The following is a 20,242-nucleotide window of genomic DNA, read 5'->3' on the forward strand; positions in this document are numbered from 1 at the left end:
TTTGTATGGTGACAAACGGTAACTAGATTTCCTGTGGTGATCCTTTCCTAATGTATAAAACACCAAAGCACTATGTTGTACACCTGAAACTAATATAATATTGTAAGTTATACTTCAATTTGAAAACAAAACAACAACAGCAAAAAAACCCCAACACTGTTGCTCCTAAAGGAATATTTTATCAGGAAGATAATCCTAAATTGATAAAGTACCACAGGCAATAGGGTTGTTGTTATTGACAAGCGTCTATTTTTTGCACCTTTACTTTGTGCGAGCCTGTGCCAGAAGCTATCTGATGTCTAAGAAGACAGAATCATGTCGTGCCCTGGAAGAGGTATGGAGCCTTGGGCTGCCCTGCTCTGGCCAGTGGAATAATGAGCCCCCAAATTGGACTGAGATGAATGAGAATCCCTAGGAATTGTGGGCCCTAGAATGAGATACAGTATCCATTTGAAACATGATTTCCTAATTTGAAAAATGGGTTATGGTGAGGGTTAAGTAACTAGATCATAGTTGCACAATTACTGAGTGTGTACGTCCTGACAGGCACTGGGCTAGTTAGACTGGAAACCTACCCTGAGGATCTTGTAAACAGTTCCTTGTACTTTCTAGAGACAATATAGATTGTATTCCAAACATTTGGATACTCTTCTATATAAAAAATACAATTGTCTTTTTTCCTTTCTTAACTCTGAGATATTTTCTTTCTTAGAAAGAATCAATAAGTCCTATTCAAATTAAAAGTTTTCTTTTTTTCAATTATTTATGGCCTCAATCTCTGAAATCTTTCATAATAATTGATTTCATAATATCCAGCTTCTAAAATAAATAAGATGGAAATGGAGTTAACAGCGGGAATTATGTAGAATTTACCAAATCATGTATAAATGTTTAATCCAAGATGAATTAATTGGCTAGTGTGATTTGTGTAATAAGTAAACTAATAAGAGAGGGGAAGGGGGAAAGAGAGAACCCATGGGTATTTTTAAATGTGTTTAAACTTGAAAATAATTATGCTAAGATAGTTTTAGCAACACTTGAACATACAGATAAGCGGGAGGGGAGAGGAAGGTAGAATCTATTTTGCAATTTGGTTTTCTCCCCACTTAATATGTTATGCATATTTTCCACATTATGTACTACTATACTATTATATGTATATGTATATGAACAATACAATTAGTAGCCCCCATTATGTTTCCTGGTTGATTTAATTATGTTTCTGCTTTGTATGTAAGGTTATTCCAGTTATTTTTCCATTATAAGCAATGCTATGTTAAACACCTTTGTAAAATTCTTCAGGTTGTCTTACCAAACCAAAGGATACGTTTAAGGCATTTAAATACAGGTTGGGGCTTCCCTGGTGGCGCAGTGGTTGAGGATCCGCCTACCGATGCAGGGGACACGGGTTCGTGCCCCGGTCCGGGAAGATCCCACATGCCGCGGAGCGGCTGGGCCCGTGAGCCATGGCCGCTGAGCCTGCACATCCGGAGCCTGTGCTCCGCAGCGGGAGAGGCCACAGCGGTGAGAGGCCCGCGTACCACCAAAAAAAAAAAAAAAATACAGGTTGCACATGAAAGTGTGTGGCAATTTATACACCACCAGCATGAGTGCCCTTTGCCCCACATACTGGGAAATCTAAGTGGTATGATTCTTTATCCATTTGGTAGAAGAGAAAGGAAGAAAATGTAGCTTTTTAAATGTTTTATTTTAAAGTTGAGTGAACACTTGTTATATAACATTTGTTACGGAGTCAAGTCAGTAGTGGCCTGAGGATTTTTATTCTGTGACTCTTTTAATGAGAAATTAATTTATACCTTGATATTTATATTTTGTCATATGTATTTGTTAAACATTATTCTAAAATACCATGTTTCTGTAATCTGTTTCTAATTGAGATCAACAAGCCCTTTGGTTAATGTGGGATAATTAACATTTTGTGCCTGCCCACATTTAGAGTAAACTCATCATATATGTTAAGTTGATTCTGTTTTAGAAAGCGTGGTATTTCCTTACATAATGTCAAGACTAACTGAAGTTCCCAAGCACTTTGTAATGGTTGGGATTTTTGTTTTTAATACTTACAAAATTTAAGTTACGTACCCATGAGCACACAGGTGTCTGTCCTTTTAAAAGGTGCTATCCATGGCATATGCATATTTCTCAGATCCAATTTGTGAGCAGCAGGTACTTCCTGCAAGTGTGTGTATTCTCTCTCCAGGGTTCTCCATGGTTGCCTACCTCAAAGAGTAGAACCAAGTGTTCAAGCCCCCATTTATAGGAAGGGTGCCTTTTCTTTAGGTCAGCATTTCCCCCAAAGATATTCAGTGGAAAACTCATCCCATGGATAAGTAAGTAATGAGTATTTCATATTAAATATGTTTCATTGCTAGTCCTTAGCTCTATCTAGAGTTTCATTCTCATAGTTAGTTTTCTAAATAGGATTTTGTAGGAATTTCTTAATTTTATTTTCTATTCTTTACTGTTTTTCCTTGTATTGATATAATGGAATATAATTGATTTTTAAAAAAAAATTTGTCTCTAATCACATTTTAATTTTATGAGATACTTGGATATCTCTATCTATCTATCTAGAGACCATTTTACTCCAATCTTTCTTGGTTTTATACTATAGTAAATACAAATTGAGGTTTATTTCCCTTTTTCACATTTCTAGAAGTTGCAGCCAAAGACACAAAGACCCTTTATGTAACCTTTTGGCCATCAAAGCTATTTTACATTGTTAGGAGGTACTGGTTGATGTTAGATCCTAGTCAGGATCTACCTTTCAACTCTTCTTTGTATTTTCCTTTTGTCTTTAAAAAGTATTCTGTCTTAGTTTTGGAATATTTAGAATAAATTCAGAAAGTCATGAGTACTGAGCTTTTCATGATGTGCTATCTATCTGAAATCTTATTCATTTTCAAACTATGGGTCTAAGCATCTTTGGACCCTTATATAATTCTGGTGCTTGAATTGCAACTTTGTAAAATGCATCAGATTATTCTGATTGAGCACCTACCTTTACAGAGATGCTTTTATGATATCTTCATCCTCTAGAGTAGGATTGCCACTCTTAGAAACTCAAAGGGGAGTATCAAAGAAACTAACTCACCAGCTGAACTATCCATTTCCCCATCTCTAAGTCAGAGAGCCAAGAGGGCAGGCAGGGCAATCGATACCCTCCTTGACTCTGAGCTGGGCATGGTACTCTGGATGCTATTTTGCATGGGTTATCTCACTTAATACTCATGATAGTTCTGTGAGCCATGTGGCGTTATTTCCCATTTTACAAATACAAAAACTGGGACACACTGAGTTTCAACATCTTGTTCAAACTGGCGAATATCAAATCCAGGATTTATACTCAAATCATTTTGATTTCAAATCCCATTATCATAACCAGTTTCCAGAGCAAGTAGTCGAAACTGTATTGATTATACTCTTTGGGCTAACAAATCACTGAAATGGGAGTGGGAAAGGGATACTTCATACAGTCAAAGTCATTTCTTGGCTAGCGAGGGAATGAAAATTTGCAGTATCCTCAAATTTATTCAACTCGGACTTTGATAAAGTGCCTTCCGTCTGGCTAGATATATTTCAGCGGTTATGGAGAGAAGAAGTGGCTGATATTTTATGGGTGATACTCTTTGGGTGCTCATTAATTGAACTGAAGTAGTCTAATCAGAACATTGTATGGAAATAAAGAGCTTGACTAAAATGTCCTTTCTCTGATATTCGATGTCTTAACTTAGTTCAGGCTGGTTCTAGCATTGGCTCATTATTAGAATGAACTTTTATGTGCTACAGTGGTTATCTGACCAAAATCAGACAAACAAACAAAAAACCACATAATATTCCATCTTCTGAAGATCCAGGTACCTTATTTTATATGACTATTACTGTGAAAACAGCACTTTATACGTCAACTATAATTTCCGCTTCTCTAGTTACTCCCCTTAAAATCTATTTTTTAAAAAATATTTATTTATTTGTTTATTTATTTGGCTGCATCAGATCTTAGTTGCAGCACACGGGATCTTCATTGCGGTGTGCGGGCTTCTCTCTAGTTGTGGTGCGTGGGCTCAGTAGTTGTGACGCGTGGGCTTGGTTGCTCCGTGGCTTGTGGGATCTTAGTTCCCTGACCAGGGATTGAATCCGCATCCCCTGCATTGGAAAGTGGATTCTTAACCACTGGACCACCAGGGAAGTACCCCCCCCCCCTTAAAATCTATTTTGTACCTTATGGCCACATCTTCTAAAAAGATGTTTTGATCTTGTCACATTGCCCCCCAAATATCTTAAGCCTTCAGGATTCAAGTCTAAACCCCTTGTTTGTTTTTAAAAGCTCTTTGTAGACTGACCCACCTTTCTAGCTTTTTCTTGATCTGCCTGAATCTGGGGTTTTACTGGAATTAGTCGTTTTATGGACTTTTTACAGTAAGTCTAGGACCTTTCTAGCTTGGCACCTCTAAAAATACTGTATTCTTGAATTCAGGTGGTTCCCTTCTTTTCTCTACCTGTGTAAATCCTTGTTTCCGCAAACAATACACCCTGCAGTGATCCCTCTCTAGACTGACAGTTACAGCCCTTTCCCAGCCTGCACTTGACAGGGGAACAAGCCTCAGGTCCTGAGGCGCTGGGGAGAGGAAGTAAAGTCCGGCACCTTTTCCCCTCACAGCATGGTCATCCCCAGTTTCTAGATTCAGGAGTGTTGGGGACTGAAGCCTGTGGCAGAGTGTATTCTGTTTCACAGATACGAAAGTATATGGCATTAACGAAGAATTTATGGCTTAGATCAATGGGTGCCAAACTTAGCTTTGTAATAAAGTCATCTAGAAGAAGCCTTTAAACATACAAAGTACCCAGGTCCTTCCCTGAGCATCCTGCTGCTTTGGATTGGTGAATCTGCAAGGCATTCTCCCATTTGTGATAAACAAATGGGCGTTACTTTGTTTTTATTTGACTTGAACGTTTTGCAGCATTTGACTCCATTGTCCATTCCTCATTTCTTTAACACCTTCTTTCTTTCTATCATCCCTTCCTAGTTTGTTTCTTCATTAAATGTTACCCTTTCAATGACTCTTTCTCTTCCTCATTGTATATACAATTGCCTGCACCTAATTCTTTTTATTATGTGGCAGTCATTTCCAGCTATCTTTAGTCTAGAACTTTCTGTGGAGTCCCAAACACATATATACCTAGTAACCTTCAATATTTGGATCATCCATGGATCAGACAAACTCAAAACATATCATGCCCTAACTGGGCTTCTTATTTCCATTTTTTTTGAGAAAAATTTTGTTCATTTTCCTTAGGATTTCGGTCTTACCCGCAGGCACGCAGGATCTTAGTTCCCCGACCTGGGATCGAACCTGCGCCCCCTGCAATGGAAGCGTGAGGTCTTAACCGGGGAAGTCCCCTTATTTCCATCTTTGTCCCTGCCACTGTCCCCCTAACTCCTGCTTCCTGTTTTCTCCATCACAGTAACTGGTACCACCAGCCTTTCAGTCCCCAAAGCCAGAATATGGGCATAATCTTGCTTCTCAGTCATCTCTCCACATTGCTCAGTCACCACATCCAGCTTATTCTATCCATTTAACATCTTAGGATCGCTTGCTCCCATTATGACCCTTCTGTTTTTCAGTGTTAAGAAACATGAATCAGACTTATTAGCTGCCTGCTTGGGTACCCACCCCACCTAAGTGCACAAATTCGTTCACATATCATCTCTAAGAACTTACCCTGTCTGGTTTAGATGCTGCTCCCCTATACTTTCACTTCTATCATAACACTTACTACACTCTTCTACAAATGTGGACTACTTGTGGCTTTTTCCTCCTGGACTTCAACCTTCTGAGGGCAGGGACCAAGTCTTACGACACTGTGTCCTAGAAACAACATAAGGTCTAGAATATAATATATTCCTATATGTTAGTTGGATGGGTGCATGAATAAATTAGCCTATAGTCTAATAGATAAAAATGCTTAAATAACTTATCACTTATAATTAAAATAATGCATAGACTTTATATAGTATTTAGAAGAATATAAAAAAGCAAAAAGAAAACAAAAAGTTTATAATTTTGTTACACAAAGATAACTACAATTTATCTTTATTTTTGTAGCCTTTCAGCCTTTTTCTATGCATGGATTAATGTAATGATAGTGTATATATATACAATTGTGTATGTATAGATATACACACACTCTTTTGTAAACTGCTTTTACTTAAGAGTATCCTTCTGTGCCATTAAATATTCTGTCTGCATGCATTTAGTGAGCATGCATTACTTTTGTTAACGAGAAGTAAAATCATTAAAAAAATTGATTTTCCTATTAAACTCACTTTACATTGGGAAGATAGCCAAGTCCTAAGGACCCTCATGAAGACTAAGCAAAATGCTGTTAACATTTTCCTTAGAGAAAAAAGCATGAATTAAAGGAATCACAGACTGACCTAGTTTTCTACCAGGAAATCTTTAACCATAGTTAATGCTAGATTTTCTGATCAAAAGTTATCTTTTAATGGGGTCAGAGCTAAATGGAAATCTTTAATAACTGTCAGTGACAAGAAGACCATAGAGCTGAATAATCTTTAAAGTACTATACTTTCTAGAACAACTTAGCCAAACCAGGTATGTTTCAGAATACAAACCTGGTGATTTTTATGTCATACTGTAGTCTTATAATGATGTTTTAACGTGAGAATGTCACTAATAAAGACAAAATTCAAAAAGGTCTCCAAAATAATTCCTTAAAGGAATTTTCTTTCTCTCTTTATGTTTAACACAAGTTCTAAGTTTGAGGAAACTACTGAACAAATATAAGTGATAGGATTTACTGATATAAATATTCTCACTTCTTTTTTTTTTTTAAATACTTTAAAATGGTTTGAAGTGACCTTGCTTCCTCTCATTCTTTTCCTGGCCATTTTACCTTTGTTTCCCTGACTTAAAGTTCTAGAAATTCATCATCATTTTCCAGAAGCACCTTGTTAGGCAGCCACCCATCAGTAACTTCACTAACTGGCTTTGGCGAATGCCTTGAGTTAATCAGTGACTCTATAGTCAGACCTAAGCACATGAAAAAATAACCCCCTTTTTAAGTGAGTGCTCTACTGTTGTGGCTGTGCTTTCTGGTGGAGGAGTGAGCACCAGTGCTCTGGAGAGTAGCTTGTCGCCTGTTTCCACTGCAGGATAATTAGTCCCTGCCAATGGGTGCTGCACATAGCGTTTGGGAGTAAGTATGCAGAAACAGTGATTATTGCAACCTAAATATTTGCAGGGGCCAGATGGAAGGATGGAGGGAGGGAAGCTCAGGGGCCAGTGTTAACTACCTGCTCTGGGAATCAGCTGCTCAGTAACTCGCGACCTCCTACCTAATGACCTAATGCTGTTATGTGGGAATGTGAGCCTGGTGTTGCTACATCTTCCCATCTCTTTCAAAAGAAACTGAATTGTGGATTATGTGTGTCAAATCTCCCCCGATTTTACGGTGTTAGCCACTGTTTAATTTAAGAAAAAAAAATGGTGAGCAGTCTAAAAAGCACCCATCTGCTGCTGAATCCAAGCCACAGGCTGCCAACTTGAAGGCCTCCAGCATTGGTATTAACATAAACTTTTGGGTTTTACTTATTTTTTAAAATATTTATTTATTTGGCTGCGCCGGGTCTTAGTTGCAGCACGCGGGATCTTTGTTGCTGCATGCAGGATCTTTAGTTGAGGCATGCAGGATCTAGTTCCCTGACTAGGGATCGAACCCAGGCCCCCTGCATTGAGAGTGCAGAGTCTTAACAACTGGGCCAGCAGGGAAGTCCCAGTTTTTACTTATTTTTGAGTGATCCTTTTTGTAACTATAACTTTTGTTTTGATAGTGATTCTCAAAAGATTTCCTATTATTTTTGGTGAACTAGAACAAAGCAGCTTATTTAGTTGGTGCTTTTTAAATAATGTTTTCTTTCATAGACACACAAAGAACCTTTAAGAATGGGCATTACATCAGGGCATTACTAACCATTGATTTCATCTGGAGTTGTAGAATATTGGCTCCAGAAGGGGCCTTACAAGCAAGTAAAATAACCCCCCGTTTTGTTTTTTTTGGCCACGCCACATGGCATGCGAGGTCTTAGTTCCCCAACCAGGGATCGAACATGCACCTGCTGCAGTGGGAGCACAGAGTCTTAACCACTGTACTGACAGGGAAGTCTCTAAAATGACCCCTTTCATATAAGGACCTTGGGTCAGGCCATTGAAGGTGGGTTTTAAAAGGTGATAGTTTTCTGGCAACGACCTCTGTGGTCAAGAGTGCTTTGCCTTATTGGGTTTCTGTGGCTGTATTCAGATTAGAGGAGCCTGGGAAGGTTTTAGGCCAAAGTACATTGAAATATATTTAATTTACAGTCAATACAAGTGAACAGTGGGACTGCATACGTATATAGTTCAGTACTCTCTAGGTCACATTCTTTCTCTCTTCTTCCCTTTCCTTATTTCCTATTCTCTGTGCCATAATGTACTCTGAGGTATATTTTTAATGAAATAGTTATTAAGTTATTTCGTGGCTCCTGCTTATAGTTTTGAAATCAAGTGGGTGATTTAGGGGTTATATCTTGCTGTGTATCGCCCCAATTTCTTTTCTTACCGGTCAGGTGACCTTTGATAAGACAAGAGTGCCTAACTGCTTCTGGGTCATTTTGGTCAAGTTTGTTGGTTTATGTGGTAGCAGGATTTGAGAGAGTCACACGGAAGGGACTTTCTGAAAGATCTGTTCGAAAGGAGAATGAACTTATACATTTAATGCTCCAGATACCTATATGAGGAGCTAGGTTTTCTTATCTTCATTTTAGAAGCTCAGGGAGATTAAGGACCTTTCTCGAAGCTTCCAGCTGATAACAAGTGGCACCAACTTGGGAGGTCAGGTCTTTAACTTAGAAATGAGTGCTTTTTGTACTTTACATCACAATTATGTTAAAAAAAAAAAAGGGAAAAAAGCAACAGTAAATAAAATCCCACCATAACTGGTAGTCTTGTTTGATAGCATAGATTATAATCATACCTAAAACCCATACACCTAATCTATGAATAGTTAGAATAATGTTTTATTCCAGGCATCACCTCAGATTTGTCCTCAGTTTTTATATCCCTCAACCCTACGGCTTTGTCAGTGATGGGCTTTTATGAAATAGTAAAACCAGGACAGAAGGACTGACCATAAAGGAAATGGTGAAGCATATTGGGACCATGAACTGGCCTGAGGTTAATACCAGGTCCGCCCCTAACATACTGTGTGGCCTTGGGCAAGTCAGTTAATCTGTGTAAGCATCTGTTTCTTCCACCTTTAAATAGGACCGATAATTACAGTTGGCTACGCCCTGAGGTTATCGTGAGAAACAAATGAGCTTGTCCATGCACTAAATCAAAGTTAGTTGTTACTGCTGCTGTTGCTTCCTTCCCTATAATTGGCAGTGCTTTGTTGCCTCTAAGGGAAGCCTGCCTGAGGACCTTTATCACTTACCTTCAAAGAATTTCTTCTTCAGATCTGACAGCTTTATCCGCTAAATGGGGATTTGTAGCTTGAATATGGTGCCTCCTTTGGGGTGAATCTCTAAAGGAGCCTTGAGGCTTATGAAGAAATCTGATTAAGCCCAGATTTGTAGTTAGACAGAAAACCCGAACAAAGCTTGAGTGCTGGGTTTTGGTATTACCAGTTGCTGGATGGGTGGGGATTATTATTGTGCCTGGAGGAGTGTAGATGGATGGCAACCTTCTCCCCATCTCCACTGCCTCTCCTGGGCTCTGGCCTTGATCATCTCATGGCTGGATCACCGTTGTGCCTTCCCCACAGAGCCTTTGTTTCTAGTCGGTCCTATCTCTTCCTGACCTTCCCTACTTGGCTCCACAGCAATCTTTCTAAACTAAAGATCTGGCCACGCTTCTTCCCTGCTGGAGCCCTGGGTGTTGTCTAGTGGTGCTTCTCAGGCTTTGGTCATTCACTTCCTTTCCAAATATCCCCATATCTGCAAACCATCTGTACTACTGTTAACTTAATACTTGTCTTCAAAGGATTTAGATCAAATCTTTTTTTTTTTTTTTACTTAGGCTTTTCCTGAGCAGTAATATCTGTGAAATCTGAAGTATATAATATGCTAGTTGCATTTCCTCCTAATACTCTTTAAATAAATACGTAACTATGAAAATGGGTTTCTCTGTGTATCCTCTGAAGTCAGTGGAGCTGCCCCTGCTACACTTTGGTAAACAGTGGCCTCAGGATAAGGTCAAAGCATTTTATCTCATGCCCAGGTTCTGTGACCCAGTGACCCGGCCCCTCTGGCTTTTTTTTTTTTTTTTTTTTTTCCTTTCCTGCCATTCCGTGAGCAAAGAGTAAAACTTGCTCTTTCATTCTACCTGTCAGGAATTCTTCCCCTGCCTGATGAGTTTCTATTCAACATGGACATCCCAGCTTAGATGCCCACTGGCTGCTTAGATGCCCACTGGCTGTGTTGTTGGAACTGTGTTAGGAATTTTTGTTTATTTCTCTCAACCTGCTCGCTCTAGGGCAGGGCCTGGGTCACTCTGGGCAGGCACTGCATCTCAGCAGCTTTTCCCTATCACAGAATCCTCTGTCAGAAGCCACCAGTGACATGACTGTATTGCCCCTCTTTCCCTCTGCCATATCCAGTTCGACCTCCTTCCAGCATCACCCTGCCCTTAAGATACCAGGTCTTTTTGCACATGTCCCCTCAAGTAGAATGCCACTTCTCTTCCTCCTGTAACTGGCTCTTTCTCCTCCTTCAAAACTCAGCTTGGGGGCTTCCCTGGTGGTGCAGTGGTTAAGAATCCGCCTGCCAATTCAGGGGACATGGGTTCGATCCTTGGGCCAGGAAGATCCCTCATGCCGCGGAGCAACTAACCCCATGCGCCACGACTACTGAGCCTGTGCTCTAGAGCGCAAGAGCCACAACTATTGAGCCCGTGTGCCACAACTACTGAAGCCCACGTGCCTAGAGCCCACGCATCGCAACAAAGAGTAGCCCCCGCTCAGAGCAACTAGACAAAGCCCCGGCGCAGCAACAAAGACCCAACGCAGCCAAAAAAACAAAAAACAAAACTTAGCTTGCCCTTGGCCCCTGGGAAGCTGTCCCTGACCCCAGTGTGAAATGATTCTCCACTGGGCTTACCTTTGTCATCACTCTTCTTAAAATAATAATAATAATTATTATTATTATATATTATAATAATATTATATTATGTACATAATAATAATAATAATTAGAACGGATGTTGGAGCAGAGATACAAAAGCATATGGCTGGAGCAAAGAGCACATTTGGGAGATTGGCCTAAGGAGTTTGAAATTATCCTAAAACCTACAGGGAGATGTTGGAAGGATTTTACACAGCTGGGTAAAGTGATCAGATTTGTATTTTATCAGCTCACTTCTACTTCCCTGCCACTTCCTCTTGGCTTCCTTGCAGGACCACTTCTACTGCTTCTTCCTTAAGTACTAGCTTTTTCCAGGACCCAGTACCTGACCTGTGAGTTCCATGCTCACACATGTTACTGCAGTTATTGCTTCATGACCACATAGTAGCTAGCATTGGTGGTATTACTGGTAATCGTGTTGGCTTGGCCAGAGGCCCTAGACAGTGTCCTGAGGTAACTGAGGCCAGAAGCTCAGTGACTCATGGAGACCACAGGGTGAGTCACTGAGTTTCAAAAAAGCCATGAGCAGGTTTTCAGAGGTCAAGAGAAATGATAACTGAGATACTGTTGAGAACTCACAATAGGTCGAGTTTGAGGAAATCAGCTTCACTAAAGTAGTGAAGGAGGGAAGAAGATTTAAAAACCCTGCCTCCTTCCAGACAGTATCTGAGGCAGGTTTAAGAAAGGGCATATACTAAAAGGTTAATAAAATCAGGAATGAAAAGGAGTTGGAAAAAAATGCATAACCCAGATGTTAACGGTACAATCTGAAGGGAAGATGAGGTATAGGAAGGAGGTTTTAGGGAGAAACAAAATCTTGAGGCTTATTTTTTAAGGAAGTGCAAGTAAGTTTGTGGATTAAGGTGAAGGAGATAAAGGGATGAAGGAGTGGGGTGGGAATAGTGGAGGGAACCCACTAAGGAGCGGGATTGTTGAAAGTTCAGAGAGGAGGGTTCAAACGGGAGAGTAGTTCCTTCTTCTGAAGAGAAAGGTCATTAAGAGGGGAGCAGAGGGGAGTGCATTACTAGGATGGTACAACGGAGAGTCCTCTGTTCAGGCAGGGTGGGTGGGTAGGAGAGCGGGGGTGAGAGCTTGAGAAAGTAGACGTCTGGAATGGCTGCTGTGTGAAGCAGTGAAGGAAGAGAGCTAGAGGGGAGTAGAGAATCCCATGAGGGAGGGTTTCTCCTGGCCAGTGGTAGATGCCCTTGACTTGTAGCGGATCCATTAAGTGCCAATAAGCAAACTCAGCGACATCCATCATCCCAAGAGAGCAGTTAGAAAGATGATGTTTGTTTCTGTGGGCAGGCATTTGGAAGGGCAAGTGCAATAGGACGGTCAAAGCTGTGTGCCTCTAGGGGGCGGTGGTGCAGGTGAGGTGGAAAGACTGGCCTGGAGGCGTGTGAATCCAGGAGGGGCTAATGCTGGGGAAAGAGGAGGGCTGAGGGTCAAGGTGAGAGTGGACCTGGTATAGTCAGGAGAAAGGAGTGGGGGCGAGGTGAAGGCAGAAGGACTAGGAGGGGAATTTTCAGAACTTTAGGCCTGTTTCCAGAGGGCAGGGTTCAGTTCTGGGAACTAACCACCAGGAAAATCCAGTTAAGTTAGCCAAAAAGAGCCATTCCAAGAATTAGTTTAGATAAACTTAAATAAACTTAGTGCCACTCTAATCTACAAGGAGAAAAGATGAAGTCACATCCTCTTCTCTTTGGTCTCCAGGGTCCTAAGAATTAAGCAAAAAGATTGGCTCCAAGTGAACTTTAATTTTCTCTTGTGGAACAGGCCATTTTAAACGATTTTTTTGGCTGTGTTGGGTCTTTGTTTCTGTGCAAGGGCTCTCTCTAGTTGTGGCAAGCGGGGGCCACTCTTCATCACGGTGCGCGGGCCTCTCACCATCGCGGCCTCTCTTGTCGCGGAGCACAGGCTCCAGACGCGCAGGCTCAGTAGTTGTGGCTCACGGGCCCAGTTGCTCCGCGGCATGTGGGATCTTCCCGGACCGGGGCTCGAACCCGTGTCCCCTGAATCAGCAGGCAGACTCTCAACCACTGCGCCACCAGGGAAGCCCGGAACAGGCCATTTTAATTGTTCACGCCTGCTTTTCCCTCAGAGGCATTGCGTGAGGGCCCTCTCTACTTGAGAGAATGAGGAGATTTTATGTGGGAGGCTGTGGTTGAGGGAAGCTGGGGTGTGCCAGTGCCCTGGATGTCTGAGAGAAGAGACACGAGCACTTCCCATCAGGTGGCCCCATAGCAGAACATACTTTGGAGATTTGCCATCCCACCTGAGGCTTCTCAAGGCTGGGGCGACTTCGTTGGCTGCAGAGATAAAGCCCACCACTTGAGAGAGGTGGGAGGTTGTCCAGGGCTGCTGCCCTGCCTGTTGCAGCCAGTGGAGAACCATTCCCAGGAGCGCGGCTGAGGTGAGGTGTGCGTGCAAGGTGGAGGAGCAGGAATGGGGAGTGGGCCGCATGTGACCTAAGGGCCCCTCAGGGCATCTCACACTTACTTAAGCTTCGTTAATAAAAGCCAAAGCCAAGGAAGTAGTTGACCTATAGTATGAGACCTCTGTCTGTGGGGACAGGTACAAAAATGTACCATCCCCCTTAGGATTCAGCATTCACAAAAGAAGAGGCAGTCAGCTTAGACTGGCTGGAACATTTCCAGAGATGGGGTGTTTGGGCACATTAATCTTCTGAGCCTCAGCTTCCTTATCTTTAAACTGGGCATAGTAACACTTGCCTCTTAGAGCTGTTGTGCAGTGTGAGGTCCTCAAGGCAGGGAATCACGTCTTTTCTTTTCAGGTAGCTGACGTACTTCATCAGCATTGCTCAAAACAGAAGGTTGCTTCTCCGTTTAACATGAAAATTGTTATGACTTGGACCCTCTTTCCTGTGGTATTTTGAGAATGCCTTTTTCCCTCCTTTCTAGATCTTTCCTTTTGTGGTAAGTTCAACAAGCCCAGTGCTGGCCCCGGCTGCTCTTGACCTTGCTGCAAAATAGGCCACTCGCTCTGGCAACAGACGATCCCAGAGGCTTGATTCACCACTCACTGGAAGTCCAGCAGTCCCAGGAGAAGAGATTTGGAATAAACCTCTCTTACTTGGTCATCCCAGATTCTTGCCCCGGGTTGACATATTTCCTCTAGAGAGAAAGGCACAGGGCAGGCAAGAACACTTTGTGCCCAAACTCACCTTCCCCCAGGCCCTCGCTTGTTACGGCTCCTGGGCACTCACACATACGTAGCTGTCTCCTTCCATAGTATGCCCACTGTTCTCCCAGCGGCACACCATGCCCACATTCAGCCGCTCCTAAGATAACCATGGCACTCATGTGGATCCCAGGTCATGAGTCTAGACCAGGCCATTCCCCCCACCCCCTTGAATAGTTTCTCATCAAGAAGGATGGGGTGGAAGAAGGGGTATTATCCTTTCCTAAGGTCTTACTTCTATTAGGACCACCTTAATTCATCAGAGATGCTCTGATAATCTTGAACTTTGAAAGAGAGCTATTAGGCACACAATTCCTCCTTCTCATACAGATCTTCCCTCTCACCCACCTTCCATCCCGTCCACCCGCCCAGTGGGTTGGAGGAACGAGTTGTCTTCCTCAAGCAGGGAATGTTCAATTATAACTTCCTCCAGAATAATAAGTCCTACTCACCTTGCATCTACATAATAAAACGGATTGCTCAAATGGTTTCCCCAAGCAACTTAATGTCTTTGTCACCAAAAAGGGAAGTGACTGACAATTGCTAAGATTGGATCTCACCTTAAAATCTTTATTGACCTGCAGTTTTCACAATTCATGCTTTCTTATAATATCTAAGAAGAAATGAAACCTTAACTTCAAATCTGTGCCTCATCCCTCATTCCCTTGCAGTCTTACACAGGGGTGTATGTCAGCATAAGCTTTCAGCATTTCTTGGGATGCTTTTTCAGTGTTTATGCTCGTACAATGACTTCTCCTTTGAGAGTAAAATGTTAGAGGATAAACGAGCAGTGAGTGCTTCATGGAAAGTAGGTTCAAAAAGTGATGTGATAAAAATGTGTCTTGTGTCATAACCAGGAAGTTAAGTGGGAAACAATTGAGAAATCGATGTGGGATAAGGGGAGGACTTTGTAGTGTGGTTCAAAGAACACTGATTGCCACCTCGGGAGATTAGTCCTGGCTGTGATTCTGATAGCGGACTTCAGAGCCCCCATTCTCTTCCATCTAAGGAGAGTTAGTTGGATTAAATGATATCCTATATCTCCACCAACCCTAATATTCCAGAAGGTAGTTCCTCAAGGTCAGGGTCACTGGTACATAGTGGGTACATAGGCAGTTTTTTTTTTTTTTTTTTTTTTTTTGTGGTATGCGGGCCTCACTGTTGTGGCCTCTCCCCCGTTGTGGAGCACAGGCTCCAGATGCACAGCCTCAGCGGCTATGGCTCACAGGCCCAGCCGCTCCGCGGCATGTGGGATCTTCCCAGACCGGGGCACGAACCCGTGTCCCCTGCATCGGCAGGCGGATTCTCAACCACTGCGCCACCAGGGAAGCCCCCATAGGGAGTATTATTGAAGGAAGCTGTGAGCTGCAGCCAGGGACAACCAGGAACACACCTGACATTGAACGTGTTGGGTTGACTTGTTGCAACGAGGGAGAATGCACTGCATGGGATCGTGGGCCATCTCAGTAAAAGGGTGCTTGAGAGGGGTCGCAGGATGCAGGTTTATGTTAGGTGATTTGAGGTATAACTTAAAGAAGTGGGACTTGGCTCTAGTTTGGAAGCTGTCAGGAAGCAAAGGTCATTCTGTGATTGAGTATATTATAAATCCTATGTAGAAGGAGGAAAAACTAGAGAGGCTAGTGCCATCATTGGTAAAGAAGCACAGTGATTTATATTAGCCAATTAGAGATGTTTGGTCTGGACAGTGTTTGTGTTTAGATATCAGACCTCAGTGGTCTCGTTTCTGTCATGATTCATCATGGTGATAGAGTGGCTTTGCCGGATGTTGATGTTTTGTGAAGTTGTTAATGTTCAACATTAACAATACCAGGGCCTAGCTGTGAGTGCCAGGCCAGTTTCTCCCAACACTGGGGCCTGGCCGATAGGAGCAGGCTAGCTCCCACGTATCAGGGACTGCTTTCCTCTTTCTCACGAATAAGCTAGCCAACAAATATTTGGAAGCCATTTTATTTGATGTGGATAAGCATGTAATAAATGTGTCCTTTTCCAAAAGTTAGAGTGAAGCATATTTGGTTCTCAACTTTTTTCTAAAATACAGTTAAGATGGACTAAATTTTAGGTGTTAGAAAACTAAAAGAGTTAGAATTATATATATATATATATATATTTTTTTTTAATGTATTTATTTATTTATTTTTGGCTGTGTTGGGTCTTCGTTGCTGCACATGGGCTTTCTCTAGTTGCGGGGAAGGGGGGCTACTCTTCGTTGAGGTGTGTGTGCTTCTCATTGCAGTGGATTCTCTTGTTGCAGAGCATGGGCTCTAGGCGCGTGGGCTTAGTTGCTCCGCAGCACGTGGGATCTTCCTGGACCAGGGCTCGAACCTATGTCCTCTGCATTGGCAGGCGGATTCTTAACCACTGTGCCACCAGGGAAGCACTAGAATTATATATTTATCAAACCTTTCTGGAGTCATGATTTTTTCTAAGTTACCATTTGTGTGTGTGTGTGTGTGTGTGTGTGGTACGCGGGCCCCTCACTGCTGTGGCCTCTCCCATTGCGGAGCACAGGCTCCGGACGCACAGGCCCAGCGGCCATGGCCCACGGGCCCAGCCGCTCTGCGGCATGTGGGATCCTCCTGGACCGGGGCACGAACCCGTGTCCCCTGCATCGGCAGGCGGACTCGCAACCACTGCGCGACCAGGGAAGCCCTAAGTTAACTTTTAATAGGAAATGTCATACTACATGTTAATAATAGTTCAGAGATTCAAAAGAGTATACATATTGCTGGTAGGAGGGCAAAAAATGATTCCGTCCCTAAAAAGGCCAACATGGTATTATATATAAAAAGCATAAGTGAATTGCTCCTTTGATAACACAGTCCCACTTCTGAGAATAATGTCCTACAGCTCTACCTGTACATGTGCGAAAATGACATACCAAGTTACTTATAATAGCATTGTTTATAAAAGCACAGTCTTGGAAACAACCCACGTGTCCAGCTGGAGAGGATGGTTACATAAACTCTGATAAATCCACACAGTAAAGTACTGTGTAGCTATAAAAGAAAGAATGAGGAAGCCATCTCTATACTGTTGTGGAAGGATATCCAGGCTATATTATTTAGTTAAAAAAGCTAGATAGACGATAGTACTGTCTTTTGTAGAAATGAAAGACAAAGAGAATCCATATTTATTTCTATCTACAAAAATAACACTACAAGAACACACAAGGGAATAATAAAGTGGTCAACTATAGGGGAAAAAGGTGGACCCAGAATGTGATGGACAGGGATATGAGTGAGATGGAAACGTCTCATTAGTTGCCTTTTGAAATATAATTTTAATTCTCAAATTATAAAATGTACTACCTAGTCCAAAAATTTAATTTATGTAAATATATATATATATAAATAAAATGTAATATGTCTTTCTTCTACCTCATTCCATTCCCCAGAGATAACCATTTTGGTCAGTTTCTTACATAGCTTTTCTTTTTTTTTTTTTTTTTTTTTTTCTGTAGTACGCGGGCCTCTCACTGTTGTGGCCTCTCCTGTTGCGAAGCACAGGCTCCGGAAGCAGGCTCAGCGGCCATGGCTCACAGGCCCAGCCGCTCCGCGGCATGTGGGATCTTCCCAGACCGGGGCACGAACCCGTGTCCCCTGCATCGGCAGGCGGATTCTCAACCACTGCGCCACCAGGGAAGCCCCATAGCTTTTCATAGTAGTCCATTGTATTAGTCAAGGATCTCAAGGGAAACGGAACCGAGAGGATGTGTGTGTGTGTGTGTGTGTGTGTGTGTGTGTATGTGTGTATAAAATATATGAAAACTGGTAATTCTATATTATGGAAGAAAAGGCATAATTAATAGAAAAAGGAAAAAACAGCTTAGAAATACATTTGATAGTGGTTAATGTTACATTATATAAAGGCTCCCACATACTGAAAAGAAAAACATTGACTCCACAATCACAAGGAGCCAATTCATGAAAGCAGCCAGGAAGAAAACATTTAAAAAATGTTCAACCCACTAGCACTCAAAGAAATGCAAAGTGAGTTGGGTAAAACTTAAAATATATATTAAATTCATTTAGAAAAAGAAGGATAAGCAGGATTGTTATGAGACTTAGATGCAAACTGCAATGCTTGTGTCAGAGTAAACTAGTCAGCCTTTCAAGAGCAGTTTGGCAGGATGAATGACAAGCTATAAAATCATGCCTTTTGGCCTAACAATCCCTTTTCTGGGAACTAATCTTGAGGAAATCATTCAGAAGGTGGCAAAAGACACAGATCATGAGGATGTTCATTGTAATGTTGTTTGTATAATCAAAGAAATGGAAAAAACCTAAATATCCCAAAGGCATAATAGGAATTTGGTTACTTTCATGACATGTAGGCATTAAAAGTCAGTACAAGGGGCTTCCCTGGTGGCACAGTGGTTAAGAATCCGCCTGCCAATGCAGGGGACAGGGGTTTGAGCTCTGGTCCGGGAAGATCCCACATGCCGTGGAGCAACTAAGCTTGTGCGCCACAACTACGGAGCCTGCGCTCTAGAGCCCGCGAGCCACAACTACTGAAGCCCGTACTCCTGGAGCCCATGCTCCTCAACAAAAGCCACTGCAGTGAGATGCCCGCGCACCACAGCGAAGAGTAGCCCATGCTTGCCTCAACTAGAGGAAGCCTCCACGCAGCAACGAAGACCCAACTCAGCCATAAATAAATAAATAAGTATTTTTAAAAGTCAGTACAAGGACTAGCAACATGGCCAATATGCATTATTTTATGTTACATATAACAAACAATTATGTCTTAGCCCTGATAACGATGCAAAGAAAACTGTGTACATGTGCTCAAGAACAGATAGGACTAGAGAAACCTACAGACAGTTTGACCGATGGGAATATTAGAATTATAGTGACATTTCTTTTTTGTTTTAATTAATATGTGTCTTAGTTTGTTCAGGTTGCTATAACAGAATACCATAGACTGGGTGGCTTATAAAGAAGAGGTTTATTTTTGAGGGTTCTAGAGGCTGGGAAGTCCAGGATCAAGGTGCTGGCAGATTCGGTGGCTTGTGAGGGCTCACTGTGGTTCATAGACGGCTGTCTTTTCACCGTGTTCTCACATGGCACAGGGGGCTAGCCAGCTCGGTGGGGTCTCTCTTAATCCCAATCATGCCTCATAACCTAAGCACCTCTGAAAGGTCCTACATCCAAATACCATCACACTGAGGATTCGATTTCAACATGCAACTTTTAGGGGCACACGACCATTCAATCCATAGCAATTGTGTTATAATAGTTTTACAATTATAACTTTTAAAAACTTAGCAATAAGTTAGCATTGTCCCAAACAGTAGCCTCAAATTGAAGTTACCAGTTTGTAATTAGAAAAGACTTTAAGAATCATTTGATCCTATCTGTCTTCCACTCCCCCACTGTGATGGTTGCAGGTGTAGAATCTAAGGTCAGAGAGCTTTTGACTGTTCTACGTGGGCGGGGGGTGGGGGGATATTGTAGGTGCTGGGACCAAAAGCCCCACCCTCTGCTCAGGAACTAGCCACCTCTCTATTGATTAAGTCTGGAGAGATGCTTCAGATGTTAAATATGTATGAGAGAACAGAGATATTGGCAGCAAACTACATTCCAATATCAATAAAATTGTCTCTTTCTAATGTTAGAATAACAGCTAATACTATCCCTGATATTTTCTAGTTATTAAAGATATTTTATTAAAATTATGATATAATAATGCTTCAATCTACATAAGACCCATTGGAATATTGCTTATCTTTGTTCCCGTCTAAAGCTTCAGATTAATTTTTTTCCCATGAATACAGGTGTCCAATAAATGAAGACCCAATGAGGAAAAAACATTTGGTGT

The 20,242-nt window shown here is 42.0% G+C and overlaps 1 protein-coding gene across 2 annotated transcripts in view; it reads left to right on the forward strand.

Annotated features, from left to right (window-relative positions):
* NCOA7 (nuclear receptor coactivator 7) overlaps nucleotides 1–20,242 on the forward strand; it is a 141,101-nt gene that overhangs the window by 104,035 nt on the left and 16,824 nt on the right. The window lies entirely within an intron of this gene.

The sequence above is a fragment of the Kogia breviceps genome, chromosome 13 (genome assembly GCF_026419965.1).
Source record: "Kogia breviceps isolate mKogBre1 chromosome 13, mKogBre1 haplotype 1, whole genome shotgun sequence".
Classification (NCBI taxonomy): Eukaryota; Metazoa; Chordata; class Mammalia; order Artiodactyla; family Physeteridae; genus Kogia; species Kogia breviceps.